This window comes from Tiliqua scincoides, chromosome 5, assembly GCF_035046505.1.
Source record: "Tiliqua scincoides isolate rTilSci1 chromosome 5, rTilSci1.hap2, whole genome shotgun sequence".
Classification (NCBI taxonomy): Eukaryota; Metazoa; Chordata; class Lepidosauria; order Squamata; family Scincidae; genus Tiliqua; species Tiliqua scincoides.
Window position 1 is genome coordinate 33,320,456 of NC_089825.1, and position 17,098 is coordinate 33,337,553.

General features: G+C 43.8%; 1 pseudogene; it reads right to left on the reverse strand.

The window, feature by feature from the left end:
* Positions 1-423: 423 nt before the first annotated feature.
* Positions 424-541, reverse strand: LOC136655176 (5S ribosomal RNA; annotated as a pseudogene).
* Between the last annotated feature and the right edge of the window lie 16,557 nt (positions 542-17,098).

Consider the following 17,098-nt stretch of genomic DNA (forward strand, 5'->3'; position numbering starts at 1 on the left):
GTCATCAATTCATCTATGAACCAGTGATTGAAAACCAGCACAGTAAAAAAGCTGAAACATAATATGGAAAGTGATCAATCACCCAGAATTTCTCAGCACACTTCTGGTGTAAAACAGTGCAAAGGCAGAGTCTTCTATTCTTCAAACAGGTGAAAAGAGAAAATATGTGATGAATACATGAAGTCTGGGCTTTCATATGAAGGAGATGAGGGCTTGTCTTACAAATTACAAACATTTTGCTAATAGGAAGGGTACAATTTATGGAAATGGGCTGTCAAGGGATATGCAAGTGAAAATGGTTAAACCATGAATCAAATCCACCTTTAAGGTGTCTGGTGTGTTAAGCCAGAAGCTCTACATACAACATACAACCCATAACACATAACTGGTTGGCAACCTTCAGTCTCGAAAGACTATGGTATAAGCCTACAGCACCTGGTATTCCCATGCGGTCTCCCATCCAAGTACTAACCAGGCCTGACCCTGCTTAGCTTCCGAGATCAGACGAGACCGGGCATGTGCACGGTAACACCCAGCAGCCATAACACATAACTGGCAGTGTGCAATTCAATTCACAGCAGAGAGATGCAGCTGCATATATTTGCAGCCCTTTTTACTCCAAAGTAGACCCACTGCTTTCCATGTGTTATTCTTAAGTAATGGTGCACTGAATTGTAGCCTGGGATGGAGGGTCCCATCCTGGTGTTTCAAAAAACAGACCTGCTTTGCAAGCATTTACCAGGCTGCAGCAGAAGGAAGGAGATTAAAAGGTTAACTTTGACTGGAATTTCCCAGTTGCTGTAGAAATGATCTCTACCCTGCCTGCCTGGTGCCTGCCTGCTGCTTGAGAAACTTGTTGCCTGCCTTTCTGCAGCTTGAGAAACAAAACTGTTCAGAGTTGAAAGGCTCTGCCCTCTGATTGACCCGGAGATGCCTTTGGCATTTGCCTTGACAAGGGAAAGGTGGAACATAATTTAAATTAAAAACAATGGGTGCAATTTTGTGTGTCTCTATCGTTGTTTTGGGAGAATTCTCACCATTAGGTTTCTACTTAGAATAATATTGTTGGACACCAACAAGGACCATTATGTGCTGGACAACTGTGACTTGGTCAAATATTTCCTAGTATTGAACATTTGCATACCTTCTTTTAGTCTCCCAGACATTTCTGGAAGAAAATTTCTGGAGGGAAAGTTCATTATGGGTTACAAGTCATAGTAGGTGTATGCAAGCTCTTGGTTTTAGAGGCAGGATGCCTCTGATTGCCAGATGCAGGGGAGGGCACCAGGATGCAGGTTGTGTCTGTTTACTTCTGTGCTCTCTGGGGCATTTGGTGGGCCACTGTGAGATACAGGGAGCTGAACTAGATGGGCTTTCGGCCTGATCCAGTTGGGCTCTTCTTATGTTCTTACATTTGTGTCCCAATATATGTATATATTAGATATGCTTGTTTATCTTTTAAACGCAGAGGTAGGGTTTGGGTTAGGTCTGGGATAAGATGCTTAGGATATATAACATGGGGTTTGTTGCCCAGTTATAGTTTGTTTCTTGCCCAGTTATAGTGGGATGAAAAATACCCAGATGCAAATGTCCAGGGAAACCAATGACTGGGATGCATTTGACCAAGACACAGTAGTTCAGGATGCAAACACCCTAGTACCATAGATACCACCGTCCGATTCATTGGTATTGTTTTGAACCATAAGGAGAACTTGTCCCTTGCTCCACAAATGCAGTTATTTTCTCTCATCCCCTTCAAACAAAACAAAACAAAACAAAAAGGCATTTATAGTGCATTTCTCCCCCTTCTCATGAATTCTCAGAGTCAGCAGTCAATCTAGATGTTTATGAAGGCAGAATCTTGGACCTGTTGAATCCCATGGAAAGAGCCTAGCTTTTTGAGCCACCAGGACTTGGCTCTCAAAATGATAGATGAAACTTAACATTCCATTTACTGTCAATGCACGTGTCCATGTTTTCCTTGGCTGTAGCTCTTCTTACAAACTATTTGGCAACTGAAATAGATAAAGGATGCCAAACCAGAGATATGCCTAGTTTTATTTCATTTTATTGTGGCGTAGCTCTAGGGATTCTCTACTGACTTTGGCAGAGCGGAGTTTCACATGCATCTCTAAAAGAGGTGTGTGTGTGTCTTATCGTCTTTATGGTTGCTGTTGGCTCAGAGACGTGCCAGGTCAGCCAGAAGGCAATGCAGTTGGCTTACAGCCATTTTTTGTACTACCTAAGACATCCCAAGCTGTTAAGCCACCATTACTGTTAAACCACCATTACTATTCCCTTCTATAAAACCAGACCTTTGACCTGTTCCTGTTAACTTTGCATCAGCACAAAATTCTCTTAACCTGTTGGAATTCATGAGGTCACTATTAAAAGCCCTGGAATCTTGAATCAAAACAGATATTTATTTGGACTCATATAAACATTTTTCTTTTCCCTCCACACGTATGCTAAGAGTTTCCATTCTTCCTGCTGTTGATACTGGAGGGAATTACACAACCAAGGCTGAACCTCCAATGGGACAGTCTGTCCCTGGTGTCACATTGGAGCTGTCACTGCCAGTCTTGCCACCAGCACACACATCATGTCAAGTTGCAAACTTGGCTGCAACAAAAATGGCTTTTTCCAACTGGTGACCACCCCACAGGGACCTGAACCCTTGTCACGGATTGACTTGTGTGCTTGCTTCTCCTGTCTGTGTCCTTCAGAGGGAGCTACTTTGCTACTCTTGGTGTGCTGGAATAAAAATGGTATTTCTTGGCCAAATGTGTTTGTGTGAGTGGGATAAGGAGACCTGAACCCTGGAACTGGGACTCCTACTAGTTCTGTCCCTTCGGTGCTTATGACCCAGTAGCCCCTGTATGGACTGGAGCTGCAGCGACATCTTTGTGTCATGTCTTTGTGGGCATCTTTCCATGTTGGGGGCGGGGTGACTGCTGCTGTGATCCTCATTCCTAGAAGCTGGTGGTGGGGAGCATCACCCCAGTGGTGGTACTCATTGTCCCTTTACCTGCCGCCAAACCATTCTTGGTTTGCCCTGGCAGCTGCCAAAGCTGGGGCTGAGTGAACACAGTGATTGGCTTCTTGGACATCGGCATGAGGTTGGGCTGACTTTGCAATGATGATGGACCAGTGTTGGACTGATGTCAGGCTGCTGCTCTGTGGACAGTGGGCTCTGTTAGGATTTCCTTCCCCCCTCTTTTGCTAGACAGACCTGGGATATGGTGGTCATTGCACTGGCATCAGTGTGCTGTTGGCATGGTGTCCAAATAGATTTGGGTCATTCATTTCATTATGTTTAGGAAGACTACCTTTTTACAAAATTTGTTTTAAATATAATGGCCCTGTGCTCTGGCTTTTGTGGGTGCAGGAAACAAAACCTGAGTTATTCTGTGGTTTCTCTCTTTTGTGGTGTTTTGGTTTTGTGTAGTGTGTCCTTGGACCCAGACAGCAGACTGCACTGGTCCTTGGGCCTGTCCTGTACACCAGCATTCCTGAAGCATTTGAAAACTCTCTTGTCTATTGAAAACTCTCTTAATTGTCTGTTAACTCTCTATTGTCTTAAAATGTTGATGTTAACAAACCATACAAGGAACTGTGTGAGAACTTCTTTCTTTTCAGTGCAATTTGGGCCACATACCATCTCCAGAAAAGGTTAAGCCTATAACACAATACGCTTTTAAACATCAACGAAGATGGAATGGGTCTTCGAGTCATCCGCTCCCCTTAACACAGCGCAATAAAATCTGAAAAAAAATGTTTACGCTGGGTTATCTTGCTGGTTCCTGTTTTGGACAGATGGCATATGCCTTGAAAAATCAGCAAATGTGATTTAGTGTTACTTGAACTGTAATGCAAAATGAGAAACACAAATGCTATTCAAACATAACAATAATAGGTTTGGGTTTTTTGGAGGGAATATTGGTGTTTAATACTTTATTAAAAATATTTATTATTAATGGATTCCCATATTGTTTTTCTAAAATAAAATGTGACTGAGAGCCCAATCCTGAACTTGCACCACCGGCACTCTGCCGGTGGTGAGTGTCGCAAACATGCCATAAAGCATGTTCGCAGCCTTCAGCGCAGGTCCAGTGCAGATGCTAGCTCAGCGCCACCTAGCACTGGACTGGCACTGGACCTCCAGGCGACAGACAGGTGAGTGGAGGTGTGGGGGGAGGTGGGGAGGAGGTATTCCTGGGCAGGGGAAGGCAGAGGGCGGGGGGAGAGGGCGGGGAGGAGGCATGCTGAGGAAGGGAATGAGGCAGAAGGAACTTGGGACTGGTGGAGCTTTGCTGCACTGTATCCTGAGCCTCCGAGTTGGGTCCACTGCCCAACACAGAGGCTCTTGATTCTATGGCAACCCATGGGTAGTTGTAGAATTGAGCAGCCCCATTGCGGGGCTACTTGCCTTCCCCCAAGGAGCTGCCGGTGGCTGCCCTGTTGCATGCAGGATGCGGCGGCAGCCATTTCAGTGCCACGGCAGTCCCAGTGCAACAGGCAGCTCAGGACTGGGCTATGAGGCTGCAATCCTATCTTATCTGGGAGTAAGCCCCATTGACTACAATGGTACTTCTGAATATGTAGGAATGAGTTCATAAGGTGGTTTACAGTTAAGAAACATAAAACAGATGGTGGTGAAAACAAATATCCCACGCAGGACAGAAAGCAGCAGTCCAAAAAAATCTTCATATCAGCAGAAACCAAAAGTCAGCATTAACCAGTTAGCTAAGGGCCCACTCCGAGCCAACTTTCCAGCACCGGGGTAGCCACAATGCAGCCCTGAGGTAAGGGAACAAATGTTCTCATACCTTGAAGTGGCCTCCAAGACTGCCTCCCCAACACAGGAAGCAGTGCATACCCCATAGGTACAGCAGCACCGGCACTGGAAAAGTGGATCGGATTGGGCCTTCAGATGAGCAAACAGAGCTGACGGGAGGGTCCAAATTTGCTGCAGCTCTAAGTTCACCCTTGGAAGCAACTCACTTCACCCTGCTGCATAGTAGAGCTAGTCCTGCTAGAAAGAACTGTGGTTTCTACTGTCATTGCTTTCTTGACCTCTCCAAAAAAAAAAAAACCCAAACCAACATACACACGCGCACTTACACACACACAGAGACACACACCAAAACCTATTTTAGGGAGGGAGGGCTGCAGCCCAGGAAGTTAAATAAATCTACTGCTTAATATGAACTAACCACCCCATTCTTGTGCTGTAGGATTTAAACCGCTTTGTATCTTTGTCTTCAGAAATATGCCTGTTTCTCCGTTTGCCATGCTGATCAGGTCTTGCAGATTTTCCGCAGGCGTGCAGAAATACTGGCCAGCTGAGTGTCAAGTATCATGAGACGTGATACAATTAACACCCCTCAGAGATGAGTGGAGAGATATTCAAGACCCTTCGCTTGAAGGGCAAGTTTCACTCGGCTTACAGGTTTGAGCATATGCAAGGATTCTCTTTCTGAACATAACTACGAGGAACAGCATCTCACGGTGTGCACAATTTAATTCTTTTACTGAGTCATCGTAGCGCTGGGTACAATTCCCACTTAATAGACAGGGAAAGGGTTACTCTTCTGTCCCCAAGGACTGGAAAGATCACAGCTGCATCTCCTCAGTAGGTTTGCCAGAGAACTGGCTGAAAGGGAATTGAAGCTTGCCTCGGCTATAAAGTATTATTTTGTCCTTTCAGTCACAGTTAGAAGAATGTGCTCTGTCATCGCTCTCTGTTCTTGTGCTATTTATGTGATTCATTTATTTTTTGGGGTGGTACTGTCAATGCTCGTGGTGTTTTACAAGAAATTGGTCAAACAGAGACCCCTGTCCTGAGAGGCTTACAATCTAAATTTCAATAGCGAGAAAATTGAGGTGAAGGTAAACTTGGAGGAATGTACATTCTTGTTGGGAATGTTGGGAACTGGGTCGGTTGTAGGGAGAGAGGCACTTCAATGCCTTGCTTCAATCCATTCCCCTAACCCACCAGTTCCCAAACTGCTAAGCACTGGAACCCACTTTTTAAAATGACAGTCTATTGGGACTCACCTAGCTTCAGGAGACTTTAAAAAAAGTTTTAATTTACCAGTCACTCAAGCCCTGTTCACTGTGATGGGTGGGCCTTCTGGAGTGTTTGTTAAACTCCATTTTCATTGGATTGGAACCATTCCGGTGGCTTTGCATTCATGAGTAAATGTACACATGTGGCTCAGTTTCACTTTCCATAAATACATTTTCCTTGCCAGCTTGGAGGGAGGGGATTTCCTTCTCAAGAGTTTGTTGGAGCCGGCATTCATCAAATCAGGGCCATTCTAGTGGCATTGCATTTCCCTTGTCTTGCCCTTCAAAATGGCTGAAGGCACAATCACATACCCATGAGTAAACATGTACAGGCCTCTCCATTTCAGTTTCCATAGGGCTCAATATATTTTCCTTGTCAGCATGTCAGTTGTGTGATCTACCAAAAATTGGGTCGCGACCCACAGTTGGAGAACCACCGCCCTAACCCAAATGGGTTATTTTGGGATGATTAAAGGGGAGCAATGTTTCCTACGCTTCTGACTGAACCCAGGAGCTTGGTTTGGACTGAAGGGACAGATCGCAGAGGGCTGAAGAAGAGTCAAGAAATGAGGGGAAATTAGGAAAGGAGAGTTGGAAGTTGACCTAAACTACACACTCCTCCTTGTGAAATATCACAGACCATCACTAATGAGGATGTTTAGAAGAAGTTTGTCTTCAGAAGGTATATGTTCTGATGCCTAATGTGACTTTGGAATGGGGCTTACTTCTGAGGCAGGCATAGGACTGGGCTCTTAAAAGCTCAGCATCCCATCTGTGAAAGAAGCGGGGACAGCTGGCAATGGGGAGGGATGAGTATGGAGCGGAGGAGGCCAAAGGCGAAGACGTGGAGGGGTTTGATAACAGCTGCCTTAGTTTCCTTCCATCCCCAAGTGTCAGGTGTATTTGTGTAACTCCATGCAATTTAGCACAACTCATTTTTTCTTAATCAGGTCAGGGGTCACAGCGGAATTCACGCACATAAATAGGCTCCACCTGTACTCAAGCATACATCAGCAAATTCAGGACTTTACATTAATGTTCTTTATGAACCTGTTTTCCTTTTCTATATATTGGTGTTCTCTGGGAACAGAAGAAATATATTTAGCACAAATAAAAGAAATCAGATTACATGATTTAAATCATAGGTCTCCAGACTATGGCCCAGGGTCCACAACTGGCCCACCACAAGATTCTACCTGGCCCGCAGCAACTTAAAATATTTTTTTTCCTAACCACATGGTTAGAAAGTTAACGTGCAGTTCTGACCCCCCCTGCCCCACTCCTTTCCATAAGGCCAGAGTGGTATTAACCTGGCTAACCCTCATCTGCAGTCACCTGGGCCAGAAGCTTTAAGACCCGCAAACCATAATGATTCAATGTTAACCTCACCCCTGCTGATAACACTATTCAGGTTTTCGCATGTTGACTTTTCAACAATGCCATAAAACAATCATGGTGAGGAAATAGCATCATTTTTGCACATGTGCAAACAAAATAATAACAAGTCAGGTTTTCACAATGTATCAGACAGAGACACTGCACCGGGCATCACAAGCCTCTGCCCTATATAATGCTAATTTTTTTTGGTCCACAAAAATGTGTAAAATATACAGTGTGGCCCTCGTACTGAAAAGTTTGGAGACCCCTGATTTAAAGGTTCAGCCTGTAACATTTTCCAGCCAAGTCTGTTTGCAAGTGCTGTACACTCTTCACAGAATCAGGAGAAAAGTATACGTAAACACTGGTTGTGGTTTTTATATATTTGTTAATTTATTTAGTTTCTGCTTTTCTGACTGTGGAATCCCCAAGACAGTCAAGAGATAAAATTTAAAGTTGATTACTATAACAACAGTACTAAAACAGCAAACTAAACATTAACAAATTCCAAAAGTATCACCAATAAAAATAACAGTGATTCAGAGTTTTTTCTTTGTGAGATCCAACCCACTTTCAAATTACTTTGAAAATGTACCCTCTTTTACAAAGAACACTATTGTTTTATCTCTATGCGTAATAATTTATTAGCATAACTTCCTGCTAGGTTTTGTTGATTCACTTGTTAGATTCCAAAGTTTTGGCACCTGAATATTTAAAATATCAGTTTTCCCAAAAATCAAGACATCCTGGCATCTGAGGTGGCATGCCGAAATATCACCACCCCTCAATTATTGCTACACCAGCCTCTACTGCTTTCTCCTGCTACGCACTCAGTTCAAAAAGACTTGGGGAAAAGAACGGTGGAGTTCACTACTCGCTCTTCCCTTTATGTGCTTTATCTTTTGCTCCATCTCCCTTATGCTTTTTCAAACCCATGTTTCTGGAAGAAGAGGATGAGCTGGGGAGGTTGTTCCCTACCAGTTCATCAGCTGAGGCAGCAGCATAACTGGGGGGGGGGCAGCATGGTATGTACTGCAGGCACTGTAATGCGCCATGTAAGCGACCCCTCCCACTCATTGTCAGAGCCATTCGGGGCAGCGACGGCAACACGCAGCTTCCCAGAATGGCTCCAGAAATGTGTGGGACGTTCTCCTTACACAGTGCATTGTGGTGTCTGCGGTACTCACCACGCTGCCCCCCCGGCTACACTACTGACCTAAGGCAAACCCCTCAGTCAGTCTCATAGATGTGCCAGTCCTGCCTACATTCTCTCAGCTTTTGCATCAAAACCCCAATATAATCTGAAATCTCGGGTTTTCTTTCTTTAAAAAAAAACCTTTCCTCCTGCTTATTAAAGGAAGATGTCATTTCCACACCAAAGAACTTGCTGTGTTAATTAGCCAGAAAATGCACTGCAGATTTTTACATAATAGAAGAGATGATCTGATGATGGTCTAAGCTCCCAAGTGGTACAGATTTATATATTAAATGCTTTCTGTGTTGGATTAGCATGAATGCTTTTCCACAGGAAAAGTGTCCTTTATTCCATAAACAAAGCTGTTTGTTACAAAGGGTGCCTGAAAGCTGCAATTTTAAAAAGTGGCATTAAAAAAAGTAGAAGCACAGGATGGAAAAAGGCATATTGGGAATGTGTTGAAAGGAGCACCATTAGGACCAATTTGTGCAACCATTAGTGGTCACTTCATTGGATAATTATTGAAGGTGACATGATTAGTGATGTTTCTGAACGGCTTGGGAATCGAATCCAGCAGGTTCATCAAGGTCACCTCCAGAGTGAGACCAGCCTGACCTTCTAAAAATTCTTCTCCAGCTTGGGTTAGAGAGGAACCATCAGAGAGGGAAGGAGAAAAAGAGATGCCCCTCAATTCTCCTTTCAAAGCAGCAGGAAAGAGTGTGGAAAGCCATTGTGGCCTAGTAGTGAAACTGTTAGACTAGAACCAGGAAGATCCAATTTCAAATCCCCTCAACCACAACATCCAGTGGGTTATTTCAGGCTCATCACTCTTAGTCCTACTTGCCTCATAAGGTTGTTATGAGAATAAAAGGGGGGGGTTTCCAATTCCATGTATGCTGCCATAAACTCCTTGGGGAATGGGTTGCTAGCTATAAATGTGAAATAGTAGTAGTAGTCGTAGTGGAAGTGTGGAAAGAAGATGGCTAGGAGTTTGTGGGAAGGGTCAGATCCATCTGTTCTCTCAATGACATCACTGAGGGTGCAACAGGGTGCAGAACAACCTCAGAAACAGATGAGGGGAATGAGTAAGATTTATAAATTATAAAATGTTGTTGGGTTTATGTTATAATTACACATCAACACAAATAACACAGGGCAGTAAAACCCCAAGATGGAAGCTGTCTGATCTCCTTTATTGGGAAAAGCCTCTAGCATGATTCTAGAAGTGTTTGACGTAATGTTGGCCAAATCAGTCCCAAGGTGACTGGAGTGTCGTATCGCCATTGCGGAACTGTGGGAACATGACCATGATTCCCATGGTTAGGGCAGAATTATCAGTCATTTCCTCATGAGCTAGATTCATGTAATATGTTAATGCAGATGCACAAGATTACCTCAACACCTCCTCCTCCATAAGATTTGAAGTCAGCAGGCAAAACTGGCTAAAAGTTCAAAGGAACAAATGAGTGATCAAGATGGGTCATTATTCACTAGACAGACGGTCTGCATTTAGCCCACACCTCAGACTGCTGGACATCTCCCAAACAAACAACAAGACACAAGCTTGATAATTGATGCATTCCCAGGAACTACCCCTAAAAAGAAAATGGGTGTAGAGAGTGGATATTGTTAAAGTCTTTAGAACAAGACTTTTCCATCACATCTGTTCTCAGTGGGTATGGTGAAAAATTCCATTGGCTAACCTTTTAAATGCTTGAAAATGATGGAAGTATCATTTTTTAATATATTTTTAGCCCTTTTATCTCTAGGTTAAACCTGTCAAGTTCCTTTAGACTTGGGTTTTGCCTTCCATGTCATTTATATCCATGCAGAAAAATAAAAAAGTAAGATCTACTTCGGAGTAGATGTGCTTAGGATTGTGCTAATGGCTTACAATGCGACTTTATAAACAAGGAAATTGCTTCTCAATTTTTTGATTTTGGGGTTTTCCTTCTTTCCCTTGTATAACACCTCCTGTTCTTGTGGACCTCTTCTCTTGGATGTCGCTATGTACATTTTGCTTCAGTCCCTAACTAGTGACTCTCCCCTCTGGTTGGCTTCCTCGCTACATTTATCAGGCTGTTTCTGTAGCTCTCTTGGCTTTCCTGTTTCATTCTGGCCTTGTCTCCTGTGACCCTGTCACACTGACTCATCGGCCGGGAGAAAGATTTCCCAACCTGACATTTTTCCTCTGGGATCCTTTTTGCTAAAGGGATTTGTCCAGATGAGCATTCCTGTATTGTTCCTTAATAAAATTTTAACCAAAAGGCAGGGCAAGGAAGAGGCAGTAGTCAGGTGAAAGTTTCAAACTGTGTCATTTGTTTTAGTAATTTAATTCCAATTTATAGTTTGTTATTATTATTAGGGTTGATCACACATTCACGTTGTATTCAGGTACATCTGTACATGTTGTTCACATGTTTCATTCACTGCTGGTACATTCTATGTACAATGTATGGGGATTGTTCATCTGTACAAATGAATCCAAGTTCATTGGAAATATGTCCCAGGTACTGGATAATATATGAATGACCCTATTGCTGCACTGCTAACAATTAGCCTGGGAACTCTTTTTTTTTTTTTTTTTTTTTGGAGCATGCAGGAAACCATGTGTGTGCATATGTGTACACAGTGCTGGGTGCCTGCCAGGAAAACATGACCCAGACCAATAACGTGGTTCTAGTATCAGGGCCGATGGCAAGTGGCCTCAGATCTCAAAGCCAAGGGAAGGCCATGCTTTTGGTAGTAAGTGAAATTGCTCCCCCCATTATCATACTGGCTTGGATGGAGCCTTTGCCTGGTCCTTGGAAAATTCCATGGTCACCTGCACCTTGTTTGCACAGCCCATTTGACCCTGTAAACAAAAGCCACTTGACTTGGAGTAAACAAGTGACTTGACTTGGAGCTTGCAAATCAAACGAGGATCTTCAAACTTGCTGTCCTTGCCAACTCTGTGACCAACTTGAGCCTTGCTAATAGAGTAACTGGACTCTTGAACTCGTGGAGCTAGAGACCCACACCCTCAGGACCCATTTAGAACCTATCAAGGACCTTCAAGTCACAAAAAAAGGTTCCTTGATGAGCTTGCCCCACAAAAGACCCAAGAGAATCCTGCAAGAAAAAGGCATGAATGGATGGGTCACAGGAATCCACAGATCTCCATCCTTAATTTCTCCTCTTACTGTCTTGTTGTTGGTTTGTCATGCATTGACCTGCTGGTGCTGTGTTAAGCTACCTCCATTCCAGCTGTAATCCAAGGACCATGGTGCCACACTGGTAACCAGGATCAGTAACCCCCACTCCCTTTCCTTCCCATCTTTCCCCCCACTTCTCTCCCCAAGTGCAACTGAAGTTGCTCTTCAATCATGGGCTGGATGGTGGACTACCTCGCAAAGCAGTCCTTTCTCTGCTTTGCAGAGACAGCACCCCCATCAAGCAGGAGTGTTCATCCAATGGAAGAATGTAGTTCCCCTACTGCACTGAGTGAAATCATTTCATGGCATGCCGAGATGCTGAGCCCTCGGTTCAGGCTCCACAGAACTTCTGTCTAGCCATGGCCTTTTACTGTGGTCTGAACCACAGGAACCTTTCTCCTGTCTTTTCATTCATGCCCCTAGTTTTCCTCATATCTCCCTCTTTCCCAATTCTCTAAAAAACCCCAAACCCCAGGTCTCCCTGGGTGTAACCCTCGTAATATCCCAAAGTACTGCATTGCTTTATTTTGAGTCTCCCTCCCTATCGTCAACTTACCCCCACAATAAAAAGTCGTTGCACCTTTCACTGACGTATCTCTCCTCATTTCCTGCTCACCCACAAAGCTGTACCACCGACCACTACACCGGCTGTCAGCACGTGACAATGTGCACGTTTAAAAGTACACCCAGGAACCTGATTCTCCTCTCATTTCCATCAACAGACATGATACTTTGAGAGGACATGCTTAGCCCAATGGGTTTAGAATTCAAAATCAACATTCAGCAGTCAACAGAAAGAGGAAAAAAAGATGAAGGTGGTAGTGGTGGGGTTTAAACAGAAGAAGAATGTGCCATTTCAGTGGCACATACTTAGACTTCTAGAGTACCTATGTTGGTCTATTCAGAAGCTAATCCCATTGAGTGCCATGGGACTTACTCCCAGGTAAGTGTGTATGGGATTGCAACCCATATTGCAACCCATATTGTTACTGATTGCAACAGTAGGATGTGGGGAATAGAGAGTTATACAGATAATTTCTCAGAAGAAGGTGAGTTTTAAGGATGGATTTGTGGAGCACTGAGAGGTGGCATTGTGATGTGTTCTGCGAGGTAGTTCCAAGTATAAAAGTCTGCAAGCATCATTCATTATCTTGCTTAATTTTTGAAGTCTCTTGGGATGTTCCTAATAAAGTTCTGAAGTTTTCACTGTCTTGCCAGTTATACTGTACAAATAAAAACCCATTTCTAACTGAATCTCCAACCTGGCAATATGTAGTGGGTATTAACAATTCTATCTGACCTATTTCCTCCACACAAATTATCCTATGATCAATCAGAAGGGCAGATGACCTTCAATGTACGTACTACAGTTACATTGCTATAAGGAAGGATTAAAGCCCTTTAATGATAGGCTGCAGCCTGTACTAATGAGAGCATTTCATTACAGTCTCAGCATAGTCTGGCTGCCAGGGTTTATGAGACCATTGCAGAGTCCTAATGAAAGTGGATCACCAATCATGTCTCCTTTTTTTGTTTTAATAAATATCACTGTCTGGAACAGATTGGCAAATACAGCATTTTGACATGTTTGAAGTCACCAAATTTTAAAGGAAAAAGCAGAAGCCCGTGTTTTCTTAGAAATGTTGGCATCTGGAGACAATTAATTCAGTAGTAAGGACATCCATTCCAACCAGCTTTTTCTATTTTTAATTTTGTAGAAAAAATAAATAAAAAATGAATGCACTGACCTGATCCTTTTTTGAATTAGAAATCTGGTTTAAGACATTCTGTAATCTAAAGCATATACTTTGAGAGTAATTCTCAAGTATGTTTCAATAATTGTGTGGACAATTGTGGACAGCTCATTTCCATTCACAACAAATTACAGTTTAACCAAAGAAATTGAATCCTGTTGGTTGGTTGTGAATGACTTTGCTTCAGTTTCATATTATAGTCGATACCAGGGGTGTCAAATTCATTTCATACCAAGGGCTGAACAGCATTCATGGTGCCTGCTGAGGGCCAGAAGTGATGTCATTAGGCAGGAAATGATGTCATTAAATAGGTCATAACCAAAAATAAACACTTTTTCTCACTTAGAAACTCATTAGCTGCAAATAACAGAAGAGAAAATACACAAATCTTGATCATATTTCAAGAAATGGAGAACCCAATTTTCATGTGGGCTGCCCTTATAGCAGTAACACCTCAGCAACTGAGAGCCTGAGGGCTGGATAAAAAGCTTCCGCGGGCCGCATCCAGCCCCCGGGCCTTATGTTTGACACCCCTGGTCTATACAATCAAAATATTGTGTAGCTGGGTATACAGTCATGCCAATTAAAAGTGTGGCATGTTTTTGTCTTTAATGTTTGTTCGCATAACATTTGCTGAACATAAGAACATAAGAACAGCCCCACTGGATCAGGCCATAGGCCCACCTAGTCCAGCTTCCTGTATCTCACAGCGGCCCAACCAAATGCCCCAGGGAGCACACCAGATAACAAGAGACCTCATCCTGGTGCCCTCCCTTGCATCTGGCATTCTGACATAACCCATTTCTAAAATCAGGAGGTTGCGTTCCCAAATACCCATCCTTTACTAAATTCTCATAGTCCTGTGTATATAGGAGCCATTTTCCTGATGAAATGTCCATAGAAAAGCAAGGATCATACTGTAGGTCATTACCTAACCTGCCAGCAGTGCCAGCCCATCCATGAGGTGAGGCAAAATGGTCACTTTGAGTGTCAGATGGGTACAGGTGGAACCTTGTATCAATTGACAAAATCCTGCAACCACCTCAACTTACGTCCATTTTCCCTCACATATACTTATTCTGCTGCTCGTTTTTGAAATACAGCAGCAGAATGAAGCCACAATGAAACTGAGAAAAGGATTGCCTTTTAAAAAAAGAAGTGTTTTCCTTTTTGGGGAGAGGAGTAGACTGGTGACTGCCTTAGCCTGCCTATGTAAACCGCCTTGAATAAAGTCTGAGGAGAAATCTGACGACGAAGAAAGGCAGTATATAAATACCTGTATTATTATTATTATTATTATTAGCTTAGACTGCTCTAATGGTGGGCATAGCGATCCTGTGATCCAGGATTGCATAATGCCAGCCCCCAGGAGAATGTCGCCTTTGCCCCTCACCAACCATTACACCTGGAGGGCCTTCTGAGAGCTGGAGGAGATAGTGTGCTGCCTCCTCTGTCCCTCAGAAGGCCCCAAAACATCACTTCCAATTTTCAGGCAAAAACTGGAAGTGACATTTTAGACCCTTAGAAGGCCTTTGAAGGCCTGGGAGGGGGCTTTCCCCATCCTCCAAAAGCCATCTAAGGGTCTAAAACATTACTCACGGTTTTCATTTGATAACTGGAAGTGGTGTTTAAAGGCCCTCTGGAGGCCTCTACAGGGTGGCGCAGGGGGGATGGCAGCACAGGGGAGCAGATGGCGGTGAGGCAGTGCCCCCCCCCCAGCATGCCACCTGTGGCATTTATAACCCTTGCCCCTGTCAAAGTCAGGACTGCGCCCGCACCCTACGTACCCAGTCTCTACTCTGGTTGTACTGCTCCTGGCCCTGTGGTTCCAATCTCCAGTAGTCCAGGGATCTCCATGCCCAGTTTAGGTTCTTAGGTAGGCCAGGCACTTGGGGTCTAAATCTCAGCTGAAATGTCAAGCCTGCAGTTCTTAGTTGCGGTTCTTCTGTTCCTTGAAATCTCAAGGGGGCACAATGTAAGACATAGTTCTTAGCCAATTAAACCAAATTACTGAGTACCGAATCTTGGTAGGACTGTCACCACCCTGAATACACCAGTGCCTCAGCTCAGGGACTCTGAGGTCCTAAAGGCTTACTTCAGTTCCAGGAATTCTCCCACAACAGGTGGTGTGGGATACCGATTGATGCCTTAAAGGGAAGCTGGAGTGTACTTCTGGCTGCACGTATATACCACTCCTTTCTGTTGAATGTGTATCAGTATCCTTGTACTAGAGAACATGTCTTGCATGCAGATTGTCCCAGCTTTAATCCCCAGCATCTTTAGGCAGCTGGTGATGGGAAAGCTCTAGGCCCAAGTCCCTAGATAACTGCTGCCAGTCTAGCTGGAGCAATGGTCTGAACTGGTACACAGTTGGACCTCAGTATCCATGGGGGATCCATTCCTGAACCACCACCACCCCCTGTGGATACTGACACCTGTGGACAAGCAAATCTGTGGGTTGGGCCCAATAAAACCTCCAATTGTGACTGGAGGTGTTCTGAGGCCCAGAGAGGCAGGCACTCTGGTTTTTGTAAAAACTGGAAGTGCCTTTCTAACACCTCCGGAAGGCTTTCTGAGGCTCAAGGAGGCCACATGCAGCCTCTGTGGGCTTCAGAAAGCCTCTTGGACATGACAGGAGAACATCTCTGAGGCCCTCCACCATAGGTTTGGAACCCGCAGTGAGTCAAATCCACAGGTTCCGAACCTACAGATAAAGAAGGCCAACCTGTAATAGATTCAAATTAATACTATTTGGAACAGAAAGAGTCATGGAAGCCTAGCTTAGATCCCACTATTTAGGAACCAGGCCTTTCACGGTCTCCAACATTAGTAATCTTTCTCTACCTTAACCTTGACATGTTTGGTAGCTTAGGCTAGATCCAGCTTTGCAATCTCAGATGACTCACCGATGCTTAGTCCTGAAACTTCACTTCACAATTGCTATATTATCTCTGACCTACACAACCTTTTAATAAAGTGGAAATCAACCAGGACAAGAGCCATTTGCCCATTTTTGGCATCATAATTTTTCCCCTGGAGTAACTAGTCCATGAGTAATTGAACAGAAGTCTGTGAAGGTCAGAGGAAAAACCTGGCCCGTCCAAGTATTGCATCACCGATCCCGATCCAAACGGCTCCCAGCTATCAGTAGACCAAAGTTCATGGTGAGTCCATTTGCTTATTTCTTGGAGAAATTAGTCATTGTAGAGGTGGGTGGTGAGGATGAGGAGACATCACACATGACTCAGGGAAGCTGATGGAATATTAGGTGAGGGTTCTGCAATGCAGGTCACTGAACACAGGGAATAGAGTTGAAGTATGAAGTTCTCTTTTCACCTCATAAAATGGATATGAAATGTTTTCGCTCAGCTCACAAAGGTCAGTGGTGCCTGTAATTACAATGAGAGCAGTAAATGCATTTTTGGCTCCAGTAACCTGTTGCAATACTAGTAGATACTTAGCAGGACTCATGTGTTCTTCTTTCTCTTCAAAATGAAATAAAAGGG